The sequence below is a fragment of the Aristolochia californica genome, unplaced genomic scaffold (genome assembly GCF_029961685.1).
Source record: "Aristolochia californica isolate CCGP_79_NKW_82.1479 unplaced genomic scaffold, dmAriCali1.0.hap1 SCAF_9, whole genome shotgun sequence".
In the NCBI taxonomy this organism is placed as follows: Eukaryota; Viridiplantae; Streptophyta; class Magnoliopsida; order Piperales; family Aristolochiaceae; genus Aristolochia; species Aristolochia californica.
Genome location: NW_027182290.1, coordinates 26,730,955 through 26,736,976, shown reverse-complemented (window position 1 = coordinate 26,736,976; position 6,022 = coordinate 26,730,955).

Below are 6,022 nucleotides of genomic sequence, written 5' to 3'. Positions count from 1 at the left end.
AGAAGCAGGAGATTCCGTCGGTGACATTTTTGCAGAAGACCCGTCGGCAACGTTTCAACAGAAGACCCGTCGGCGACATTCCAACAAAAGACCTGTTGGCGACATGCTAGCAGAAGACCCGTTGGTGACATTTCAGCAGAGGGCCCATCAGTGACATTCCAGCAGAAGACCCATCGACGATATTTCAGCAGACGACCAGTCGGCGATGCTTCCGCAATTACTGCCGCCCTCCCCGTTTGGGATCTGCTGTAGGAGGAAGAAGGGGTCCGATTAAATTTTCCTAACTTAGAAAAATTTAATCGGCGTTGTCCGTTGAGTCTCGTGAGAGATCGGGCTGTCTACACCGAGTTAACTCAGGCCAACTCAGTCCGAGCTAACTTTAAAATAAAAAATAAAAAAACCTTAAGAGGGCATGCTCCAGTTTTTGGGTGTCCAGCGGGCGAATATAGCGATCACGGATGCTACTCGGGCACATGTGGAGACATTGGCATACAAACACTACTTCCGAGCCTGAGGACAAGCTCGTCTTCCAAGGGGGGTGTAATGTTATGCATGCAATAACATTATTATTTTAGTTTTTTTCTTTAATTTAATTTATTTATTTCAGTTTTTGGCCACATGGGCATTTTTGGAATATTTTATTTATAGGGGTATTTTTGTAATATTTTATCTTAAACCCTAACAGGGTGAACCCTATTTAAGGGGTATGATTAATGAGAAAGAGAAGTATTGAAGCTTTGAGAATTAGGTTAAATCTAGCGTAAACAGGCTTGAGATCACCTTCTTGATCTCAAGGTTAGGGTTTTCCTAAAAACCCACGTATTCTCTCATCTTCCATTGATCTTTGTCTTCCCCATGTCTTCCTTCTATTCCTACAATAATGCATGGTAGAACCGTAATCCGTAGTAGATCCAAGATCCTCCCAAAGAATCCTTGTGTCAGATCCGGACCGTAACATGTCTGTTGTTGTAGATTATTAGCCTGGCGGAAAAATCCTTCGAGGTTGAAGAGTTTTCCAAGGGTGAGAACCATCTGACTCATTTAATTTCCAACTTGGTGTCCGTCACTCAGAGACCCATTGGCGACTGTATCAGCAAGAGACTATGGTGACTATTTCTTGAGGCGGATTTAAAGTTTGAAGAGATGATCAATAGGATGGTCAAAGTAAAACTGGAGGGAGTTTTGTATCTATGATAGGTATTTTTGAGAAAAGAAAATTTAACGAGCAACAAAATCTAAAAACTGATTTCTAACAACTATAAAAAAACCATCGAGAAAAGAAAAATAACAGGTTTCAGGAATCCTGAAAAACCATACCTATGAGTCCTAAAAATCAATGCTCGGAGACCATGTTGATTTTCAGGACTACATGAATTTAGCTCATGGAGAAAAATGAGAGAGACACCATTAGAAGAAAATTGGAGGAGAAGAGGTTATGGACTTGATTATCTTAACCCTTTCCCTAGCGCTCAATTTAAAGATTAATCAAACTATTGTATTACAATAATACCCCTAACCTTAGGGTTTGGGGTTTAGGGGTTTAACCCTGGAACTCTATGAGATGACTCTTTATTTACCATCCTACCATCTCTATGAGATGGCTCTTTATTTACCATCCTGCCATCTCTATGAGATGACTCTTTATTTACCATCCTGCCATCATTGTATGTGGGCCTATAGGCCTTCTCCTTGATCTATGGGTCTTGAGCCCGTCTTCTATATCTCTTAGATGCATGGGTCTTCCTTGGTCTTATGGGCTTTGGCCCATCTTCCAACACACTTAGATATGTGGGTCTTCCTTGGTTGTGTGGGTTTGGCCCTATCTTCCAACACTCACCCTATTATTTGAATAGTTTGGTTGTTCTTTATGTATTAATGAAGCCTTAAACATGAGTGGATCATTAATAGAACACAACAATCAAAACCCCAAGAGAAAATATTATCGATTTGTGGAATGAAATTAGTTTTAGTATGCATGTTGTGTCTTTATTCATGACGAATGGTAGTTTTTCCATTATTATTAAATATTTTACTATTCTACTATTATACTATGATATTGTACACCTGTTATTGATAGGTATTTATGGCATTTTTTTGTGTCAATGAACGAGCTTCTACATGAACATATTTTCTAAAGGTTAACCAAGGAAAAATTCCTAAAACTAGATTGAGCTCTGAGTCAATGAAGGATATTGAAGAATTTCATAATGTATATGCAAAGGTTGCAGTATTTAGTGTTCGAAGAGGATTTGAATGCAAAATTAGTGTGACTAAAGAATTGTAGTCCAAACTGTTTGTAAGTTCTAAACCAGGGAAACCCAATCATGGAAATGGTTGTTTAGAATAATAAAAGGTCAGAATTTCCTCTGCATCTAAATTTTCAGGGAAAAAGAAAGAAGACATTTTATTTTTCTCCATTTGATGACTACAAATCACCTTTGTTGTACCCCTTTCTTGTGCTCGTCACTTGAGGATGATGTATTTTGAATGGAATTCATAATTGTGGTTTATGGCCTTGCCAACATAATAAATTCAATGTCAAAGACTTTTTTTGTATTTTTATTTTGTCCTTTAGGAAGATGATTTTCTCTAAAAATAGGTTTGCGTAATCTATAACACTATTGATTTTAGGGTTTTTCTAGCATAATTTTTGTTAAGGCTTGATGTCAAGCCACTTAGGTCTATACCATGCTGTAATCCTTACAAGATTTGGACAAGCAAGTGCCTTGATGGATGAGATGAGGCAGAGATGTGAACTTTTTCTTTTTCTTTGATTGGTTCTTTGCTTGTCTATTGTGAGCTAACCTCTCTTTTGGAGAAGGCATGGTTTTGTTGAGTTCTTATTAGCTTCATATCATTCAACCTTCTAGAGCCCTTCATAATTTGCTAACTTCTATGTTGTAAGATTCTTGGCCAATTTCTAGAATTGCTTCTTTCTCTTTTGAGTGTATGTCATGCACTCATGCTTGCACCAACTGGAATCTTATTATACGTACAAAAATATTTATTGATGCAATTAGGCGTATAGACGAAACATGGATCTAAAAAATATAAATGATTTTTATTTAAATTCATCAATTATTCATGTAAAGTTTCCTTTTTATGGGGACCCTTGAGAGTCTCAAACATTTTTTGAGTTAAGTAACCTTCATTGATGATTTTGCTCGTACCACATGGCTATTTCTTTTTAAAGAGAGATCTGAAATATCATCAATCTTAAAATCCTTTCATGATATGGTGCTCACTCAATTCAGTCAGAAAATTAAACTACTTTGGTCTGATAATGCCAAAAAATATATTTCTAGTGACCTTGACACCTTGTATCACAAAAATGGCATTATCCATTAGACATCTTGTGCCTACTTCCCTCAACAGAATGGTGTAGGAGAATGGAAGAACCGTCATCTTCTCGGGGTAGCTGTCATAAATCCCCATATTCATTATTTTTTCCACATAGTGATCCTTTTCGCTTCCCTTGAAAGTCTTCATATGTACATGTTTCATTCATGTTACCTCATCATAACATAGTAAACTTGATCCTAAATTTGTCAAGTGTATCTTCTTAGGATACTCTCGCAGGCAGAAAGGGTTATGTTTGCTACAATCCTACTCTCCAAAGCTTACTTGTGTCTAGGGATGTAACATTTTTTGAAGACTCTTCATACTACTCAGAAAATGCCCCTCCAGGTCTCTCCTCTCTACTAGCTTGTCCTATATCTGTTGTGCCTCGTGTTGCTGAAACTATTCAACCCCATGAAGCTTTGGCCGACACCACACCTGTGGAGTTTGCAGATCCCATCAAGGTAAGTCCATGTTATATTGTTCTTTTTGGACCACATTATGATAATCGGCCTATCGCCTTATGGAAAGAACCAAGAACTTGCACTAGGCCCTCTATTTCTCACCCCATATACAATTTTGTGTCTCACCATCATTTATCTTCTTCATGTTGTCAATTTTCTTGCATCTATCTCCTCCATCTTTATCCCACAATCCTACTAGGAGGCTCTGAGACATCCAAAGTAGAAGACGGCAATGGAAGAAGAAATGCAGACACTTTATGAAAATCAAACATGGGCTCCGGTTCCTCTTCCTTCAGGTAAGAAACCAGTTGATTGTAATTGGGTCTATATGGTTTGTTTGTAGCCTTAAGGGCCGCCTCATTGCCAAAGGATACACTCAATGTTATGGAATTGATTATGAAGAAACTTTTTCTCTAGTGTCATATATTATTCCTTGCTGCTAATTCTTCCTAGCCGGTCTACCAACTTGATGAGAAAGATGCTTTTCTCAATGGGGACATAAAGGAAGATATTCATATGCAACAACCACCTGGATTTGAGGTTGAGGGGGAGTCGGTATGTCAATCGACGAAATCTCCTATGGTTTGAAACAATCTCCTCGTGCATGCTTTTACTCTCTTGCCATATTTTTCGTATAGAAAATTATATACTGTTGGAAAGATAATTGAGTCTAGTTTCAAACTCAAAAAGAATCGTTGAAATTAGATTTTTCTAGAGAGAGAAATCGACAACTTAAATAATGTTGAATTTAGGACCCTTTCCATAATTACAAGCAAAAGAAAGAAGAAATGAAAAGAGAGAAAATGGGAGAAAAGCTCTCGGGTAGAGCAGAAAAAATTAAAAAGGGAAAGGATGAGCAATGCCAAGCAAGGAGAGGGAGAGAGAGAGAACAAACTTAGGATTGAATATGTTGCTTAATTAATTCCGAATTACAACCTCTCTATTTATTGGAGAGGAGGAGGTAGAGTCCTCATAGAAGTTGTCATTCAATCCTAATTACATTCTAACTCTAACTCTTTAATATAAGTAAGTCTCAATATAAGTAAGTCTATTCAAACTAGAACTCCTAGAAGACTAATTGGAGTAGAACTAGGAGTTATTTATTATCCACGTGAATATAAGGGATAAGCCAGCTCATGGCCTTATCCTAGTGGGCCCCTCATGATTCTCCAGTGCACCTTGATAATTGTGCCAGCTCGTGAGATCTTGTGGGCCCCACTTGATCTTCAAGTCTTCTAAATCAACTCAGCTTGTGCTTCTTGATTCCTTTACTCGAGCTTGCTTTGGGAGAAGACTCTTCTTGGTGTCCCAAGTCCTCTAGGATCCTTCTTGATGACCTACGTCCTCATGGTGGGTCCCACTAGATCGAGCACCATGGTGGGCCCCACATTGTAACACTCCCCCTCAAGCTACGGTTGAGAAGACATCATAAACACCCAGCTTGCTGCATATAGTAGACATAATCTGGTGAGTGACTGGTTTGGTGAGGATGTCTACAACTTGATTTTGTCACAAGATGTGCTTCAGGAATAAGAGACTAGCTTGAAATTTTTCTCGTATAAAGTAGCAATCGACCTCAACGTGCTTTGTCCTCTCATGGAAGACTGGATTCGATGCAATATGTATTGCTACTTGGTTATCATAGTATAGGTCCATTGGAGCTTCTTTATAAAATCCCAATTCAGTGAAAAGGACCTTATCCATAAAAGTGCACTTACAGTGTGTGCCATGGCTTTGTATTTTGCTTTTGCACTTGACTGTGCTACTACATTTTTTTTTTTGCTTTTCCATGTCACGAGATTTCCTCCAACCATCGTGCAAAAACCAGAAGTAGATTTTCTATCATCTGGGGATCCAGCCCAGTCTGCATCCACGAATCCCTCAATGTTGAAGTGACCATGTTTTTTATAGAGGAGCCCCCTTCCAGGAGCCCCTTTCAGATAACGTAGTATCCTCTCAAGTGTTTGCCAATGACTAAGTTGTGGCTTGTGCATGTACTAACTTACCACACTTACTGCATATGAAATGTCTGGCCTCGTTACACATAGGTAAATAAGTCGTCCCACTAACCTTTGATATTTGCCAATATCAACATCTTCTCCAGTGCCTGTACATAATTTTGTATTTGCATCCATTGGAGTGGCTACCGGTTTGCATCCCATCATACCTGTTTCTTCTAGTAGATCAAGTGCGTATTTTCGTTGGGATAGAATAATCCC